This window comes from Rhinolophus sinicus, chromosome 16 (assembly GCF_057876585.1).
Source record: "Rhinolophus sinicus isolate RSI-liver-muscle chromosome 16, RSI-T2T, whole genome shotgun sequence".
Taxonomy (NCBI): Eukaryota; Metazoa; Chordata; class Mammalia; order Chiroptera; family Rhinolophidae; genus Rhinolophus; species Rhinolophus sinicus.
Window position 1 is genome coordinate 55469498 of NC_142516.1, and position 19390 is coordinate 55488887.

The 19390-nt window shown below is 34.2% G+C and overlaps 1 protein-coding gene across 41 annotated transcripts in view; it reads right to left on the reverse strand.

Annotated features, from left to right (window-relative positions):
* PTPRD (protein tyrosine phosphatase receptor type D) overlaps positions 1 to 19390 on the reverse strand; it is a 2065421-nt gene that overhangs the window by 762380 nt on the left and 1283651 nt on the right. For all 41 annotated transcript variants that reach the window (XM_088793168.1, XM_074330438.2, XM_074330432.2 and 38 more), the window contains one exon: positions 8647 to 8708. The gene's annotated coding sequence lies outside the window, so the exon portion shown is untranslated. The remainder of the gene's footprint in view (positions 1 to 8646; positions 8709 to 19390) is intronic.

Below are 19390 nucleotides of genomic sequence, written 5' to 3' on the forward strand. Positions count from 1 at the left end.
AATTATAAAATTATATTTACATTAAAATGCATTTACAATCATTATTGGTCTTTTTAAAAAAAACATGAACAAAATGCAACTTAATTTCACAGAGAATTGGAAAGAACATTTTTCCCTCAAGTTAAGGGAATGATCATGAAAATAATTGAAATAAATTATCCCAGGGGTCCTAATTTGAAACCTTTGAAATCAATGTTTATACAAGAGTGATGAATGGAAGTTTATAAATGGGGGAACAATTGTGAATATGTGAAAAACATATATCACAAAATCAAATATGCTGAAGGGAATTAGAATTTTGTAAAAGTATTTGATATAAGGAAGCGGAGAGAGATTGCAAGTAGACATGTCAATGAGACGAACATTACTTTTCTATAAGTGGTACTAAGTTCAAGATTATTTAAGATTAATTATAGATATATGAAAAATCCATAAGAGATGCAATGATGTAAGAGTGTCATGCCATAGATCCTATAAGGAAGGCTCACAGACTAAATTTCTATACAATAAAAAGGTATATTAATTTTTTATGGCTGTCTCAATGATCTGTTGTGAAAATAAGTTTAGAATTGGCAATGCCATACAATCCTTACTTTTAAAAAAATATTATTATAGACTATGCCATTTAAGCAGCCTGCCTTTAGGGTGATCTGTTGAGTAGTTAACAACTTAGTTACTAACTCAGGTAACTCACACCAGGTATGATATTACAAATCTAGTATACTAGCAACTTGGAAAAATTGCATATCTTAGTGGACTTAAGCAAGTACTTAGGTGTTAATATGGAAGACAAAACTATGCTGTTAGCTCTTGTGGGAAGGTTCTAAATGTAATTCATCATGGTACACTCCTCACGCTCAGCACAGAGTCTCTAGCACAAAATGGGTGCTCCATGAATATTTTTTAAAAGAAAAAGTGTGTAGAATATAGCCTTTGAACCAACTTCCAGCTAACGGCAATAGTTTGGTAAGAATACACTACCGTTAAAGGGACATAGCAAAATATTATTAAAATGACATTAGTAAATTTAAAGTGCTTAGGATCATACCCATTAAAGTATAGCTAGTTACCCCTCTCCCCTATTCCCTCTTCTCACCAGAATACTTGATTCACCCTTAGACTCAAACATCATTGTCGTCCCTGCAAAAGTGGTTTCCCAACTATTTGGACTAGGTTAAGCGAGCTTATTACGAACTCCTGTGCTTCCCATATTTGGGAATATTTACACTCTCCTGTAATTGTTTATTTAATTGGTTATCCATCCTAGATGGACTGTGTCTGTCTTATTTCAACTTATGTTGCCTAGGCATTAGCAAAGGGTTTGACATATAGACAGCTACTTGGTTCTTCTCACCAGTCAGTCTGGACCCCTGGTTCCCACACCTCACTTGTGGTTTGTCTGAAAATCCAGGTAGCTCTACTTTCAAAGCAATCAATTCCTGTCCAGAATTCAGCCACTTCTCCCACTTCCACAGCTATAACTTAGTCCACCTTTGCCTGCATTACTGAAGAATACTCTGGCATTCCTACTGTTTTAAATTGCAGTAATATGAAGATCTCAAGCAAACTGTAGACAGTGTTTGCAACAGAAGATATCACATAAGAGTTTTCATACTTTCATTCAATAACTGTAGGTGTTTTCTGAGCTTTCAGAATATAATTTAAAACTACGATTCTGCATAGACAAATCTGGGATTAGATTCATAAGTCTTTCGTTTTTTCTTTTCAAGTTTGGAACCATGTCTATGTGCTCAACATTAAAAAAAGAAACACACAAAACAAAACATGAGACTTTTATAAAATATTATCTTTAGGTCTATACTATCTACCACAAGAACAATTCACCTCTAAAATCTTTGTTAGTAAACTATATGAGATCACACAAAGCATGTTAATAAAATGTACGAAAGATAGTCTTAATGATTCTTATAAATTTAAGACTCAAAAAGATATTCACTGACTCTTTTAAGGAATGCTGTCCTTCTTGTGTGATCCTGTTTTGTTCCTTCCCTTCTCATATGTCACCCTTGACCCAGCAATTCCATGTTCAGTACAGACCATCCAGGTAACTCTGACTTCATACCATTGAATATTTAAGAAATAGGTATGATACAAGCAAAATCCAAAATTATTTAGAAATACAGAGCCCAAGGCAATTGATATAGTTCAGTTCCCAAATTCTGCAGAAATCAAAACAAAGCAAAAAAGAACAGAAAAAAGAAAAGAAAATATACAACATTTTATGTCTTATTCTTGAACTCAACCTCTGGGTGATCATTTATAGCTGAGTCTCCAAGCCACTCCCTTTGGGCAGCAGATGTGATGTGCAGCTACCAAGTACCAAAATATAATGTTTCAGGCAATCTTGCATTGCTACTCTGGCATTTCCTCCATTTTTCTACAGACCATAAATAGAAAAATAGTGGAAGGGAATGAGGCAGAGGCAGATAATGTGGACCTTTAAGGATCTGACGTCTAAGAAGATTCTCAATTTCCAATCTAACTGTTCTGGTTCTACACTCCACTACATATAATTGAATATGCTTGAAATCATTCAGTTTATTTATTTGGTCATTTATTTCTACTGAGGAACATTCACCTTTGCATGAACATAATCTTGGATGATTTGACTATCAAAGTCACACAGAGGAAGAGCTAGAAGTCAACCTCTATTCAGTCATTAAGAATCCCTCAGTTTCTCATAACCTTCTATACGTAGGGCCTTTTCTCCCTTTCTGTCCATTTCTTAGGCAATTTGGATGTAGCCAGTGATTTCCAACTTGATCACTAAACTAAGGCTGGACAGATTTAAAAATATACCCATGTTAATGAACTTCAAGTCTAGATGGTTAGATGGTCAACATGTACTCTTAGTGTATGTGTGTACTAATGTCCAGCCTCATTTTTCAAAATAATTTTGTAAGGCAGGACTTTTTAAAATTATGACTATTTTTAAGAGCAGTTTAAAGTTCACAACAAAGTTGAGAGGACCTAATTATATTTTAGCTTTTATTTGTTGAAGTGAATTGATGAGTACAACCAAAACTAGAAGAGAAGATTTATAATATATATTGATTAATATATAGCATTTTATAGGAAGACAGATGTTATGATATATATGACATAAGAACCTTATTTATTTTATACTACTAGCTTTATTTGTGTGTTATTATGAACTCAAATTAGACTTAAATTCTTTTTTTCATCATCATGACTTTCTTAAGCAAATAAAATAATTCAAACTGATAGTCTTTTTGATGATTATGGTGATTATGATAGCAAACAGTTATATTTAGTCCTGTCAATCTTGACTTAAAAATGATAAAAAAAATAAACAAACCAATTTAAAAATCCATATATCAGGCCCTATTTATAGTACTCTATGTGAAAAATACCTTTAGGTTTTAGTTGATTCATAGGCAACTACACAAAAGGCACAATTAATTTCAAAAGCTGAAAGTACAGGGGTCGGATTAGGAGACAGTAGCTTTTCCACGTACTTATGGTCGTATACAGACAACACTATTTGTCACATTGTATTTCCTATAGTTATCAACCTGAAACCTTTTATTGATGTGCTAGGTGGAGGCATCAGAAGCTGAACTATGTGAAACTCATGTCACAAAAGGAGTTGTTGTAAGAGGTATGGCTATTTTGCATAGAAAACAGAAGGAATAAAAGCAAGTAGATTTTACGTCAATATAAGGAAGACCTTTCATGCAATTATAACTATCCAATAATGAAAATGAGGTCTGTGTACAGTTTTAATCAGATTGGCTGTGTGTCATGGGGGAGTTTCTTATAAAGGAGGGGATTAAACTACGTGATCTTCCCTACTCTTATGTCTTAATTTTTCTTTCTATTTTATTTTTTCCATCAAAGATAATATGTCTTAAATGCAGAGTACAAAATACCTGAGTCACTGATACACACCACATATCTATTTGATCTTAGGCAGGTTGTTTATTTTCCCTGGATCTAAATTTGTCATGTATAATACATGGCCTAGACTGCAGGGGTGTCCAAACTGCGGCCCGCTGGCCAACTGCAGTCTGCAATCCATTGTTAATTGGCTCGCAGCAAATTCCAAAAATATATTTAGTTTACTTAAATAAACCAGGTGAGGCAATACGTACTTCACCTCGAGTGAGTGGCCCGGCTGTTTATGTATTTTACTGCATATGGCCCTTGGTAAAAAACGTTGAAAAAAGTTTGGACATCCCTGGCCTAGAGGCTTGACGGTCTCTATTAATTCTAATGTTCTCTGACCATACAAATGTAGACATACTGAATCAAACTGTAAATCAACCCATGGTGAAGAATCATTATAATAATGGGCTTTTGGAACTGGAAAGCATTCCATCAACCCCCACGTATGTCATTAGATCATACATATTGCCAATCCTATACTGACATGCTACTAAATTATTTTAATAATCATTTCTTTTAAATGCTATGTGTATAATATGGAAGTTTTGGTTACTACTCCTGAGTAACAAAGTGTAACTCTCAAACAGAGATATTCGGAGAACAATTTTCTTCTGGCCATGCAGTCTGGGTGCACAATTAACCTTCCCTTAATTAGATTAACTTGCTATTTATCTGGGATTGTCAAATTAACACTGTAATCAAAAATCTCTAGTAGAGACCTGAATATGTCCCTGCTATGTGTAATGTTAATTACTTTTTTTTATACTAAAAATAAATGAAATCAGGCTCACTTAATAGAGGGCCTTAGCAGATCTGTTTTGTTTCTCTACTTAGAAATTTATAAACAATTATGAAAATCAGCTAAAGAAACCTTAGTATTTCTGACTTTCTTAATTAATGAAACTCCAAGCATTAATTAAAATTTCAGAAGTTTACTCTTAATGTGAAATATTTATCAGCAGTGGCATTGGTCCTTATATTAAAGCATAATACTGCACAGCATACAATCAAATGTTATAATTCACAAGAAACTAAATTGCACTCGCCAAAATAAGCAAAGCACTTGGCCATTGAACCCATGATAATATTACGCTCACCCCACATATTTGTGAATTTCCAGATTCAGACATTTTAACAGTTTCTGGCTAACAATATCTTGATCCAATTATAAAAAGTGACACTGACAATATGTTAAAAAGACAGCTCATTTAACCAAATTAACTAAACTTGGTCAATAGCCCTAAGGCAAAATGTTTAAACCCTTAATTATAGATTAGTATATCATAATTAACAGCATCTTCGCTATCCCATAATTGTCTTCATCACTCATTTATTAAGTGTCCATGGTGTCAAGGCACTTATTAGGCATTGTGAGGAACACAAAGATGAGTAAGAATAAATACTACACAGACCTTCCTTTCGAAAAGTTTACAGTCTAGACACTTAAAGAGGAATTGGCAGGAGAGTGACAGCCTCATGCTTTTGCCATCTTGTTAGATGGTTTTGGTTCTCAACTCAAAGTAATCAGGGATCATCTCAAAATAATAGTGGCAACTGTTGTATCTGAAATTCCACCTGGATTTAAATCCTGGTATTACTATTACTTGTGTGAATTTGGGCAAGATATTTAGTTTCTCTAGTTCTCAGGTCCCTTATCCTAACATGGAGATAATTAAAGTATAGACCTCCAAGAGTTACTGTGAAGAGCGAATGAGGTATGTGTGTATGTTCTTTGCACATAGAATGCATATAAAAATTAAAGGGTTAGTGTATTAAAGGGATAAAGGATACATCAAACAAGAAAGCTGTCTTTTCTTTGGTAAGATTAAAAATTCGACATTTTGTCATATGCTAGAGTTAGATGCCTGAATTTGTGACCGATAATAGATACAGCCATAGACTGCCAAGGGAAAGAAGAATTTTTAATGCACTTCCCTAAAGCAACATCACTAGTGAGCTGGGGATCTTAGACAAATGGAGGAGAAGACATTTTACGAAATACTGATCAAATATAATGCACCAAATAAAGTGTACTTGGCTTTACCCAATTGTTTGACAAAATGTCTTACGATGTTTTTGAAGATAATATGAAGAAGACAGGATTAGAAAGAACTAGGTAGATTTGTTAAGTGGCAGAACAGCCCCTAAGAAGACACTGGGATGAGTAAATATTAATCTAAAAAATACTTTTGTGCCTGTATCAGAGTGCTATCTTTGGTGGAGTGGAAATACAGAAAGATTTAAAAGTCAGTGAATTTGAATTTGGGATTCTTGCTCTAACTCTCATTAGCTGTGAGAAAGGTTTGCCTCCTGTACCATCAGTTTCTTCATTTGTAATGGGCGGATATGGGGATTGCATGTAGAACAGTTCATTTTATCCATATCATAAAGGCTCAATAAATAATACCAATAATAATCATGGTTATTTTTATTTTTATTTCATTTTTGTGATGAGATGAAATGGTTACTGTACTTTGTTTCCATTTTTACTCATCTTGAAAACACAGGTAGACAGAAAAAAAAAAAAAGCATTTGATCTGTATTTTATAGGAGGGGTAATTAGTTATGTTCTTTCTGACCTGAGAGACCATGTTCTATAAGTCAAGTACCTATCCTTTCTCTAGAAGGTGAACTTCTAAAACATTGAATATTTCCACTTATAAACATGCTTATACATGGGCAGATAAGTCCCTGATTTGATCTATTGGCTCATCATTTAAAAAGATTACCTGGTAAAAACCTGTGATGAATTATAAAATAAACTCAAATTATTTTTAATTGATGTTTCTAAATACAAATTTTATAAAGCTTACAAAGTTTCAGTGAAAATAATAATGATAACATCTATAGATAACCTATATATTCTCTACTATATCTCAGATACTGCTCTAAAGTATTTTGATATATGAACACATTCAGTCTTCATTACCCACATAAGAAGTAGGTATTGTTATTACCTCTATTTTACAGATAAGAAATCTCAGATAAGCATATTTGAATAATTTGCCTAAGATCAAACAGCTATTAAGTAACAAAGAATCTAGACAAGTCTAGGTGTAGAATCTATATAATTTACCTCTTACAATAGAATTAATTTGTTTTGAAAAAGCAATGCCATAGATAGAGGTATATTTGAAGTATTTCTATTGGCACTAGATCAGACAGCAATAGAACTTGAAAGGAAATAGGAACATCATTTGTATTATTTGTTCTATGGAAATAAGTACTTTGGATTAAAAAACAACAAAAACTGGTTTTTAAATTAACTCTGAAACATAATGAGCTCAGAAAGTGGGAACTGATTCTATACAAATTGGTAAACCATAAAGCAGAATGATTAGAATCATGAGAGTATGAACAAAGACACATAGGAGTTTAGAAGAAGACATCATTTTGACTAGGGGCATCCCAGAAAGCTCTATAGTGAATGTGAGCTGAATTGTAATACATAAAATAGAAACAATGAGAAACCAAATGGGAAACAGTCTAAGAGCCCAAAATAAATTTACTACAATCCCATATCTCTCGTGTTTAATTCTTACGTAATTTGACTTCAGAAGCATCTTGGTTTCTGAGGAACCTTTGTGCACCTTTTCTATATACAGATATTCCCTTTTTTCTTAGAGTCATAAGAAGCATCAACCCCAAATTAAGGTTCACACAGGGAATATGAGAGTTGTAGTCTTTCCTTTAAGTTGGGAATACAACATTTTTAGCAGATATGAGTATTTGAGCATGCTAGGAACCTTTAAACTTTGTAAACTTTATAAAATTTGTATTTAGAAACATTAATTAAAAATAATTTGAGTTTATTTTATAATTCATCACAGGTTTTTACCAGGTAATCTTTTTAAATGATGAGCCAATAGATCAAATGTCTTAGAGAGCATAGGAGTTGTTTCAAAGAATTACCATTTTAAGATTAGAAGCACACTATTAAGCTGTAATAGGCAATAAAAAATGTACTTGGTAGATGATTTTATCAAAAAGTATTATTATGATAGATGAAGTGTTTATATTAGAGAAAGGATACATAAGGTAACAGTTCTGTATTAACGGGAAAAAAATCTGTTTCAAAGTAGTGAGAACTGAATGTATAACATAACTGTTATTGTTGAACAGAGATTAGACATGTAAAAATTTGCTAATCTATTTGCTAATCTGTTTTCTCACTTTATTCCCTCATTAACAATAAATGGCTTTGTAGCTTCCAAAAGAACCAAAATAAAGTATGAAAGCGAGACCACTGCCTAGGGCTAATAGTTTCATAGCAGCAGCAGCTAAATTCAATCAACATTTAAATCTATAGGCATCTGTTACTCCAGTTCAAAACTTTAACTCATTGTTAGATGTCCCACACATTCACGACTAACATCATCCATGTTTCGGAACTGAAAAATGAATCCCTCAATGACAAATCATTTCCTAGTCATTCCATTGGATGTAATTCCATTTATAAAAGAAAAAAAAAAAATGGTTACCCATAGTCAAGAAGTATTCAAGCTTATATTTTTATGAGGAATACCAAGTGAATAGAATATAATGTTTGAATATTCTTTCCAACCATCCATACATCCTAACTGATATTTGTTGAGCATCAATTATATATCAGGCACTATATTAGGTGCTAGGACTCAAAAAAGGGATGAGGTTAAGATGTGTTGTAGACTTACCTTACCCGAAGAAGGGAGGGGTTAAGATGTGTTGTAGACTTACCTTGTGTGTTATCCACTATAGGTGTTTTCAGACACAGTCCCTGGCCTCAGGAAGTTCAAAACCTAATTAGAAAGAAATAAAAATTATTAAAAAAAATATTTCGAACCCTAAATTGTCTTCAAGATATCAAACTTCGATCATCCCCTGTTTTAAGAGGGATTGGGACAGAGAGGAGAGAAAGCAAGATGATTAATGAAAAGCTGGTAACAATTATATGTAATACAATCTTTAACTGAAATTATGAAATTTCAAAAATCAACATGAACATTTCTTTTGTCCACATGCTATGAAGCAGTGCATATTGACTATTCACTAAAATTTTGAATTCAGACTATCGTGTCTAATATAAATTGGCTAAATTATCTTCTTACAACATCTATTTCATCAAGTCTACTGAATGTCTTAATTTGTTGCTTCCTGAAATTACATAATACATTTCGAAATCCCCTTCCTTTGACATTTATGGAACTGGATGCCCCCTAAGGTGTTCAGGGAATCACTTAAGCCCTGGCAGCCAAGCTAAAGCAAATCCTTGTCTGTCCTACTGCTCCTGGGACTAGCTTGCAGAGAAGAATTGTAAATTTTATAAGCACTACATTTATGTAAAAATATCTCATTATTATTTTAAATCCACACCTCTTGAACATATAAAAAATAATCTATGTCTTAATTCTTTCATAGAATCATTTTACAAACTTTAAACTCCATCTTAATGATCCTTGTTCATCTTCAGAATTGTTTCCTGCTGTCTAGACCACATTTTTTTTTTTTTTTTTTTATCAATTCCTCTTCACTTGTTCAACTGTTTTCTTCTTCAGTTCCCTGGGAAGTTATCATCTCATGTAGCAAGACTTCCCTGGCCTTCTGTCCCCTCCATGTCTCACTTAGATGTATCTCCTAGATGCTCAACAGCTCTGTGTAGTTCTTTATTATATCTTATCACATTACCTGGTGTCACAGAAACTGGCTATTTGTTAACCAAACTGTTTCTTTTTTCCTCCTGTTACCAAGCCAGACTATATTTTGCAGATAGATGTGATCATGTGACTGAATTCAGTACAGCTAGATACAAATCATGCCACTATCAGGCCTGGCCTTAAAATCATCTCATACATGATCCTTCATTAGAGGTTCCCTACCCACACGTTGAATCCCTGAGGATGTAGAGGAGGAAAGACCCATAAGACGGAAAAAGCCTGGTCCTTCAGTTACAGCTTTCAGGTTGACCCCTCAACGCACTAATAAAGTCTATTCACACTAGAGTGTTACAAAGATGACCCCTAACACCCCATCCTGATTAAGAACATCTATTGGCACTGGAGTTTTATGTAAATGAGAAATAAATTTCAGTTATGTCATTAAGAATGCTAGGTGTTTTTTACAATGCTTAAACTGCCCAGACTGTGACTGTTCGATTTGTTTGCTCTCTCCCACTAGACTGCAAACTATAGTATTCTACAACAACTGATTTTATCTCCTTCCAGGTTTTAGCTGAGCCCCGACACAGTATATGACACATAATGACCATCTCTATATTTTTTAATAACTTGAATTGTATAGGATAAAATGCACCATGTGATTTTCCTAGGAAATACTATTCTAAACACAGTTATTCCTTTGGGGTGCAATGTAAGGCTTCCTATATTAACAGAACAGGCTTCCAAATTCCTTTTGAATACCTTAAAGGTAGAAACTGAATTTGCTTAGGAGTTCAAAGCAAGAGGTAACATTGAACCATTTTTGCAAAACGGTTTTTTAGACTTCTACGTGAAGTTTTTTGGTAAGATGGTGAGAGCATTGTAAAACCTTCATCAGAAGTAACAGACTTAAAAGCTCCTTGATGCAGTTGCCATAATTTGAAATGTCCTTTGGACCTCCACTGGGGACTTAATGCCAAGGAGAGAAAATAAAGGTAATTTTCTTTCCTTTTCAAAACAATAACCAATCACAGATCCCAAGACCTTTTGCTCTTCTCATAGTAAGATGAAATAGTTTTTGAAGTTTCGAGAAGAATAGAGACATCTGACAAGCAATATCAGGTGTCAGTCAGTGTGCCGCCATGTATTTATTTGAGACATACCGAGATTTCTCCTCTTTCTTCTATAGCCCAAAACACACTGTGCACCGACTCCTTTTGGGTAACCACTTGTTTGAGACCACTTCTGAAAGGTCTCTTCATAAATGTCACCCATCTGTCTCTTCACTATTATCCATTTATTGGTTAAATTTAATCCTGTTTGGCAGAACCTAATTTTCAAACACATAGTTCTTTTACTTTGAGCCCTACTTAAGTAAGGAAACTATCAAGGAGATGATCAGATCTTTTCGCTTCCTCTTAATTAGAGGAACATTCTTCTGTCAGGCAAGCAGCTGCCTTTTAACCTGAATTTAAAATCCTCAAACTCTGATCCATGACTCATTTAGATTACTGCTGAATGGTACATTTAGGCTAGATTTTATGGGAGCTTTAATAAATTTGCAGTTCACTCACATCAGTGTTAACATATAATGTACCTTGGGAAATTGCTCGTCTCTGTATTGTCACACAAATGCAAAGTAGATTTGCCACTTGAAGACATTTTTAAAAAATTTCATGGATATTCAGACAACTATTCTGCTTCTCAGACCATCGCAATGCTAACTTTCCTTTCTGAGTACAAATATCAATCTAATCTAATGACCTGCTGATCTAATAGAGGAAACAACAGTATTAACATCAGCTGGAGATATTAAAAAATAATAATAATTCTTTCTCACTCATGCTTAATGTTTAGGTCAACTGAGCTTCCTGTTGTGGTCAAAGTACAAATTATTAGGAAGCCTCAATTTTGTTTTCTGAAGACTAAGGATGAAAAAATGGATCATAAATTCTTATAAGCAGGAGAAAATGGGCTTTTGGAAATTGGTTTAGCCAAGTGAGCACATTCCAACTCACAGGACATGCCTGATGTGGGTGAGAGAATAAAACAAATGATAAGGAAACTTTTATAACAGTATGGGCTCTTTCATTTCCATTTCTGCTAAAGTGTTAACTAATTGTTGTGTCAAGAAAAGTGTAAGAGCTACAGTCAATAACTTTAGAGAGCAGTACTGTCCGTGGTGAAGTATAATCTGGTCTGATACCATTTATAATACTGGCATACATTGGAGATATTGCATGTTTACTTCCATACTACCACAATGAAGCGAATATCACAATAAAGCAAATCACAGGCATTCTTTGGCTCCCCAGCACTTATAAAAGTTATTTTTACCCTATACTATAGTCTATGAAGTGTGCAAAGACATTATATCTATAAAAAATGTATATATCTTAATAAAAAATACTTTATTGCTAAAAAATGTTATCATTTGAGCTTTCAGCGAGTTGTAATCTTGCTGGGGGAGGCTCTTGCCTTGATGTTGATGGCTGCTGACAGATCAGGGTGGTGGTTGCTGAAGGCTGGGGTGGCTCTGACAATTTTTTAATCTAAGATACCAGTGAAGTTTGCTATATAGATTGACTCTTCCTTTCACAAATGATTTCTCTGCAGTATATGATACTGCTTGATAACTTTTTATCCACAGGAGATCTTCATTCAAAGTTGAAGTCAATCTTATCAATCTCTGCTGCTGCTTTACCAACTAAGGTTGTGTAACTTACCAAATCCTTTACTGTCATTTCAACAGTCTTCACAGCTTCCTCACCAGGAGTAGATTCCAAAGTCAAGAAACCACTATATTTGTTCATCCATAGACGCATATCCTCATCTGTGTCAGTTTTATCATGAGATTGCAGCAATCAAGTCACATCTTCAGGATCCACTTCTAATTTCAGTTCTCTTGCTGTTTCCATGACATCTGTAGTTACTTCCTTGACTGGAGTCTTGAACCCCTCATGAGGGTTGGAATCAAGTTCTTCCAAACTCCTCTTAATGCTGATATTTTGACCTCTTCCCTTGAATCATGTATGTTCTTAATGACATCTAAAATAGTAAATCTTTTCCAGAAGGTTTTCAATTTATTTTGACCAGATCCATCAAAGGAATCACTATCTGTAGCAGGTATAGCCTGACAAAATGTATTTCTTAAATAATAAGTCTTGAAAGTTGAAATTACTCTTTGGTCCATAGACTGCAGAATGGATGTTGTATTAGTAGGCACGGAAACAACATTAATCTCATTGTATAACTCCATCAGAGCTCTTGGGTGACCAAGCACATTGTCAATGAGCTGTGATATTTTGAAAGGATTTTTTTTTTTTTCCTGAGCAGTAGGTCTCAACCATGGATGTAAAATATTCAGTAAACCATGTTGTAACAGATATGTTGTCATTCAGGCTTTGTTGTTCCATTTATAGAGCACGGGAAGAGTAGGTTAAGCATAATTTTTAAGAGCCTAGGATTTTTAGAATGGTAAATAAGCATTGGCTTCAACTTAGAGTCACCAGGTGCATTAGCCCCTAACAAGAGAATTAGCCTGTCCTCTGAAGCTTTGAAATCAGGCATTGGTTTCTCCTCTCTATGAAGGTCCTAGACGGCAACCTTCTTCCAATATACGTAAGGCTGTTCCATCTACAATGAAAATCTGTTGTTTAGTGAAGCCAGCTTCATGAATTATTTTCACTCAATCTACTGGATAACTTGCTATAGTTTGCGTGTCAGCACTTACTCCTTACTTCTACTTTGTGTTACAGAGACAGCTTCTTAACTTAAATCTCATGCACCAACCTCTGCTAGCTTCCAACTTTATGTCCACAGCTTCCTCACCTCTCTCAGCTTTTATAAAATTGAAAAGAATTAGGGCCTTGCTTTAGATTAGGCTTTCACTTAAGGGAATGTTGTGGCTGGTTTGATCTTCTATCCGGACCATTAGAACTTTCTCCATATCAGCAAAAGGCCATTTTGCTTTCTTATCATGTGTTTGTTCACTGGAATAGCACTTGAAATTTCCTTCAAGATTTTTTTCCTTTTAGTTCACAGCTTGGCTAAATGTTTTGTGCAAGAGGCCTAGCTTTCAGCCTACCTTGGTTTTTGCCATGTCTTCCTCATTAAGCTTAATCATTTCTAGCTTCTCTTTAAAATGTGAGATATGACTCTTCCTTTCACTAGAGCACTTAGAGGGCATTGTGGGATTGTGAATTGGCCTAATTTCAACATTGTTGTGTTGCAGGGAGCAGGGAGGCAAGAGGAGAGGGACAGCAGTGGGGGAATGGCTGGTTGGTAGAGCAGTCATAATACGAATATCTATCGATTATGTTCCCCATGTTATATGGGCACTGTTCATGGCACCCCAAGATAATTACAATAATAATATCAAAGATCATGGATGTCAATTCACCAAAACAAAGAAAATAATGATGAAAAAGTTTGAAATTTTGTGAGAATTGCCAAAGTATGACAGAAACACAAAGTGAATAAATGGTATTAGAAAAGTGGTGCCAACAAACTTGCACAATGCAGGGTTGCCCAAATCTTTAACCTGAACAACAACAAAAAAAGCAGCATCTGTTAAAAACAATAAAACGAGGTATTTCTGTATTTACAGATGTGCACAGAAAACAGTTCTAAGAAGTTTTGAAGGTTTCCACTTACTTTGATCATAAATCTAGGTTCCCCCCCGCAACAGAAATAATAATATCTCATAAGTACCTTTCATTTAGTGTGTTTTATGTCAGAAAAATATCTTTTTATTTTTATTATTTTTAAATTAAGTTAGCGAGAGTCAAATCATGTATCTTTTACATTCTGACTCATCAAAAATACTTTGGATTTCGTCACTATAATTTTTATCTATGCTATGTGGCATCCCTTCTGTTACTATATGAAAATTCCAAATTTTAGTAATGACTCCTTATTCTATTACATGTAATAGGCATACTTTAATTAAAATACTTGAACCAAAAAAAAAAAAAAGTTATTTTAATAGAAATGCTGGGTTTTAATGTACATGCTATAATGTTTTTTTATAATGCTGTTTCAATTAGAAAAAAAGTTTACTTCGCATTACATTTCTTTCTGTTGCTAATCTTATCCTAAAGCACCAAAAAAAAAAAAAAAAAAAAAAAAATCCTGATTATCAAAATAGTATGTTATTGTAACACAGATTCTATATTAGCAAAAGGAATCATGATCCTTTAAAGTAGTTTAAAATTACATATTAAAGGGATTTCATTAGGAGGATTTCATTTTCCTTTATTTTGAATTTTTTGCATGTTTTTCTTTAGTTATCGTTCTTACAGTTCATAGGTACAAATTTATACTAGATAATCAACACCAGGTAAGCAAACATTTAGGAAAAGATAAAATTTGAAATAACTAAAGTTCCTTATCTTGCAAAATTGTCAAATCCTTATTTCACATGTAGACTGTACAGTAGAAGGCCGGAGTAGATGAGGAAGAGTGTATGTTTTTAAGCTTTGTTTTATCAAACATGTTCAACTCCCTAAGTAATATATCATTCATATCTCTGCTTCTGCTTCTTTTTTTTCTTTCCTTTTCTTTCATTCTCTTCCACCCCTAACTCTCTTCTTTTGTTCTTTTTCTAATGTCACTATATATATATATATACATATACATATATACATATAGATAGATAGATCGATAGATAGATAGATGATAGATAGATAGATAGATAGATAGATAGAGGTTCAGAGCTTTGTTAAGTAAACAACAACAAATCCTATCTTAAATCATATTGCAACTAACATAGAAACTTAAGAAAAATATTTTACAATGATGAAGGCTTGAGGAATACAAGTTTTTCTCATAACACATATGGCAGGATATACAAAATGAGAAATCAATTGTGCCTCTCATCACTAAAGAATGAGAGGATTTTTGTTTTAATTATTTTATTTTTTGTAGGTTTGTATGTGTTTCCACATGGTTTCTTTAAAAAATGAGTAGGATTTCCTGGATGCCCAACTCCTTTAAAATTTGTTTTTTAAATCAAAATACAGTGCACTTATAGAAAAGTGCATAAACAATGAATCATATAAAAGCAAACACCAGGGTAACCACCACCCAGCTCAAAATATAAAACATTTACAGTACTACACAATCTCCATGCTCCCTCCCAATCCAAATTCTCCCCTTCCCCAATAGTAAACAAACATTATCTTGATTTCTAACCCTATAGTTTAGAGCTGCCTGAAACATTATATAAATATAATTATGTAGTGCATATTACTTTGTGTCTGAGTTCTTTACTTAACATTACACTCATTGATTTTTATTCATGTTGCCGTTTTTCAAATATCATTTGAGTGTATCACACTTTATACAGCCATTCTGTTTCTGATGGACATTGGGCCATATCCAGTTTAGAGCAATTACAATTAATGCTGCAATAAACATCCTTGTAGACATTTCTTGGTACAAAAATGTTGTATATAATGAGAAGTGAAATCTCTGGATCATCTGGCAGACATATGTTCAACTTCAGTAGAGAATGCCAAACTGTTTTCCAAAGTGGCTGCAGCAATTATACTCCCTGAAATATATAAGCATTCCTGTTGTATCACATCTTTGCCAGTGCTTGGTAGGGAGATTTGCTTTCAACGTCTAGGTTAGACCAGCGGAAGAGGAGAGCGGGAATGAAGACTTAAAGTGGAAAAAGGAAGACTCCTGATCCAGGACTCAATTGACTAGTAGAAGAACGATGGTTGTGCTGTGAGTGGTGAAGACTTGAAAGTTAAGGCCAAGGAATTTCCTTGGCACTAGGAAGATCCATGGAGAGTGGAGGATCTAACAAAGAGCATGGAATTCAGTGAAATATTGTCGGTGCAAATCAACCTGGTAATAGAATTTCAGTGCAAAATAAATTTTGTGTGTGGGTGGGTGTGGGATGGGGTTGGAGTCTTTTCACAAGCAAATAAACAAAACCAACACATAAAATAGAGAGTCTCATCATATATGAGAATCATTAGAAATGTCTAGGGTGGTATATTAAAGGTGAAAAATGTCACAAGAGCATAAGTTTGTTGTGATGAAGAACTACGTCATATCAGTCTATTTTAAACTATATCATATTCTTTTTGTGATTAATTTTGTATCTCAGCAGGAATGGAAATACAATTCCACTATTTTCAGATATGGAAATGTCCGGTAGGTGTTTACTGAACTGGTTTAGTAAATTAGTGCTTTACAAGGTAATTATTTTACAATTATCCTATAGAAGGAGCTATTGAAAAAATATTCTCTAGAGCCAGGAATAATCACAGAGTTTTATAGCTGCAAGGAATCTTGGACAACATCTAATTAAAGCTTCTCATTTTACAGATAAGAAAGTCTAGGTGCACAGTTGCCCAATTACTTGATCAGGTAAGGCAGTAGTTAACTGTAGATGATGAAGAATTAGGCTTTTTTTCCTAAAAGATAATCACCATTAATGCATTTTATGTAAAAAAAAAAAAAAAAGGAACATTTCTGTCTTGACTTTCTTTAACTGGACTATTTCTACATATCTGTCAGAACTCATCATAGTTCATCTACTCCAAGATGTTCTCTCTGATCTCCTCTTTCTTCAGGTTTGTGTTAGATGACTCTAGAATGTCTTAAACAATTTTATAATGATTTCTACTTTGCAATTATCTATATACTTATCTCTTGGCTCACTACACTGAGAAACCATATGGTAGGGACTGCTTATTTCTCTGTTTTTAGTCCTTGGTATTTTGCATAAGCCTCATATATAATAATACATGATAAATATTTATGGAATTAGTTAAATATCAAAATTTAGCCCCAAATCATTTTGGTATGTACTTAATTAGGTAGAGGTGAAATACACAAGGTCAGACAATTAAGTTTGCGAACTCATCCTAGAAAAAGTGCTAGATACCTCATTGCTGAATATCACTACGCCACCTTCAAAGTACTCCCCTTGGGAAGCTATGCACTGATGCCAGTGCCTAGTCCACCCTTCAAAGCAATTTTGGAACTCTTTCTGGAATGGCCATCAGAGCTGTTGTAGTATTACCCTTGATGTCCTCAATGTTATCAAAATGTTTTCCTTTCAATATTTTCTTTATCTTTGGGTAAAGAAAGAAGTCATTGGGGGCCAGATCTGGTGAGTAAGGAGGGTGTTCCAATACAGTTATTTGTTTACTGGCTAAAAACTCCCTCCCAGACAGTGCCGTGTTAGCTGGTGCATTGTCCTGATGTGAGAGCCATGAATTGCTGGCAAAAAGTTCAGGTCGTCTAACTTTTTCACGCAGTCTTTTCAGCACTTCCAAATAGTAAACTTGTTAACTGTTTGTTCAGTTGGTACAAATTCATAATGAATAATCCCTCTGATATCAGAAAAGGTTAGCAACATTGTTGCTACATGTTCGTGAACTTAATTGTCCACCTCATATAACTACCTATTTTGTTAGTATTTTGGGCTGTTCATTGAAATTTCTGTTCCTGTTGTTTTCAGGCACATGGTACAGAGCACTTCCTTGTTCCCTTAAAAATAGTGTGGCCTTGCTATTTGCACATAAGCAACACATGTCGCTTCCATGGAAAAGATTTTGACAGCCAGTATTCAATATGCTCTTCCCTCTATCCAGCGCCAGTGATCTTGCTGACTTCCTGAGTGAGGGCAACAGAAAAAGAACCCTTAGCCAACTTGCGATGGCATGCATTTTATTAAAATGCATGTATGATTGAGAAATAAAACTATGTTGTTTTAAGTCATCAAAATTTTAGAGTTGTTACTGCAACATAACCTAGCATGTCCTGGTTTATTACAATGGAATGAGACTATGGGGACTCGGGGAGACAGTAAGTTTTTAAATTTCTATTTATTTATTTATTTATTTATTTATTTATTTATTTATTTATATGTGGGAGGGACATGAACCTTTTGGGGGCCAAAGGGTGGCCTGTAGTAGACAGCTTCTAAAATGAATCTCAAAGATCCCTATCTCCTGGCATGTGTGCACTTGGTAATGCCCTCTCCTTGAGTGTGGATTAGATTGAATGACTTGTTTCTAACAAAAAGAATGCTGCAAAAGTGATGGGAGGTTGCTGGTGAAAATGGATTTCAAAAAGACTGGCTTCCTTCTTTCTCGTCCTCTCTCAGTCTTTCGTTTTCAGAGCCCTTGGTCTGGGGAAAGTGAGCTGCTATGTGGTAAACAGACCTATAAAAAGACTTACTTGTATGTGGCAAGGAATAACATCTCTGGCTTACAACAGAGAATACTTGCGGTTTGTCAACTGTCAGTGAATGAGCTTGAAAATGGATCTCTGAGCCCTGCCCAAAGTCATGTTAGTACTTGGACATGCATTCTCTTCATTTGAGGCCTTGAAATGACCCCAGTCCTGGCAGACACCCAGATTTCAGTCTTGTGAGAGATTTTGAATCAGAGGTACCCAACTGCAACACCTTGATTCATGACCCAGAAATTATGAGATAATAAAAGTTTGTTGTTTTAGGCTGGCTATGTTTTGGGATAATTTGTTACAGAGCAACAGATAATGAACATATTTTATAGTTCCCTATCTAAGTACACTATATACCATATCTAAAGTTGAAGGCAACATTTCAGTTCTCTATTTATCACATATTGTAATATGGTTATAGCTTATTATTGGATATATGAACCCAAAGCCATATAAGAATCAAATTCAAACTTCAGTTATTTGAATCAGTTTATTATGTCAAAGACATACAGATGTGAACAAAGATATATAAATAAGATATAACTAAACATATAATCATGATTAGAATTTAGGATACTACAAAGTTAGGTATTTTGGATCTCTTTGATTTTCAC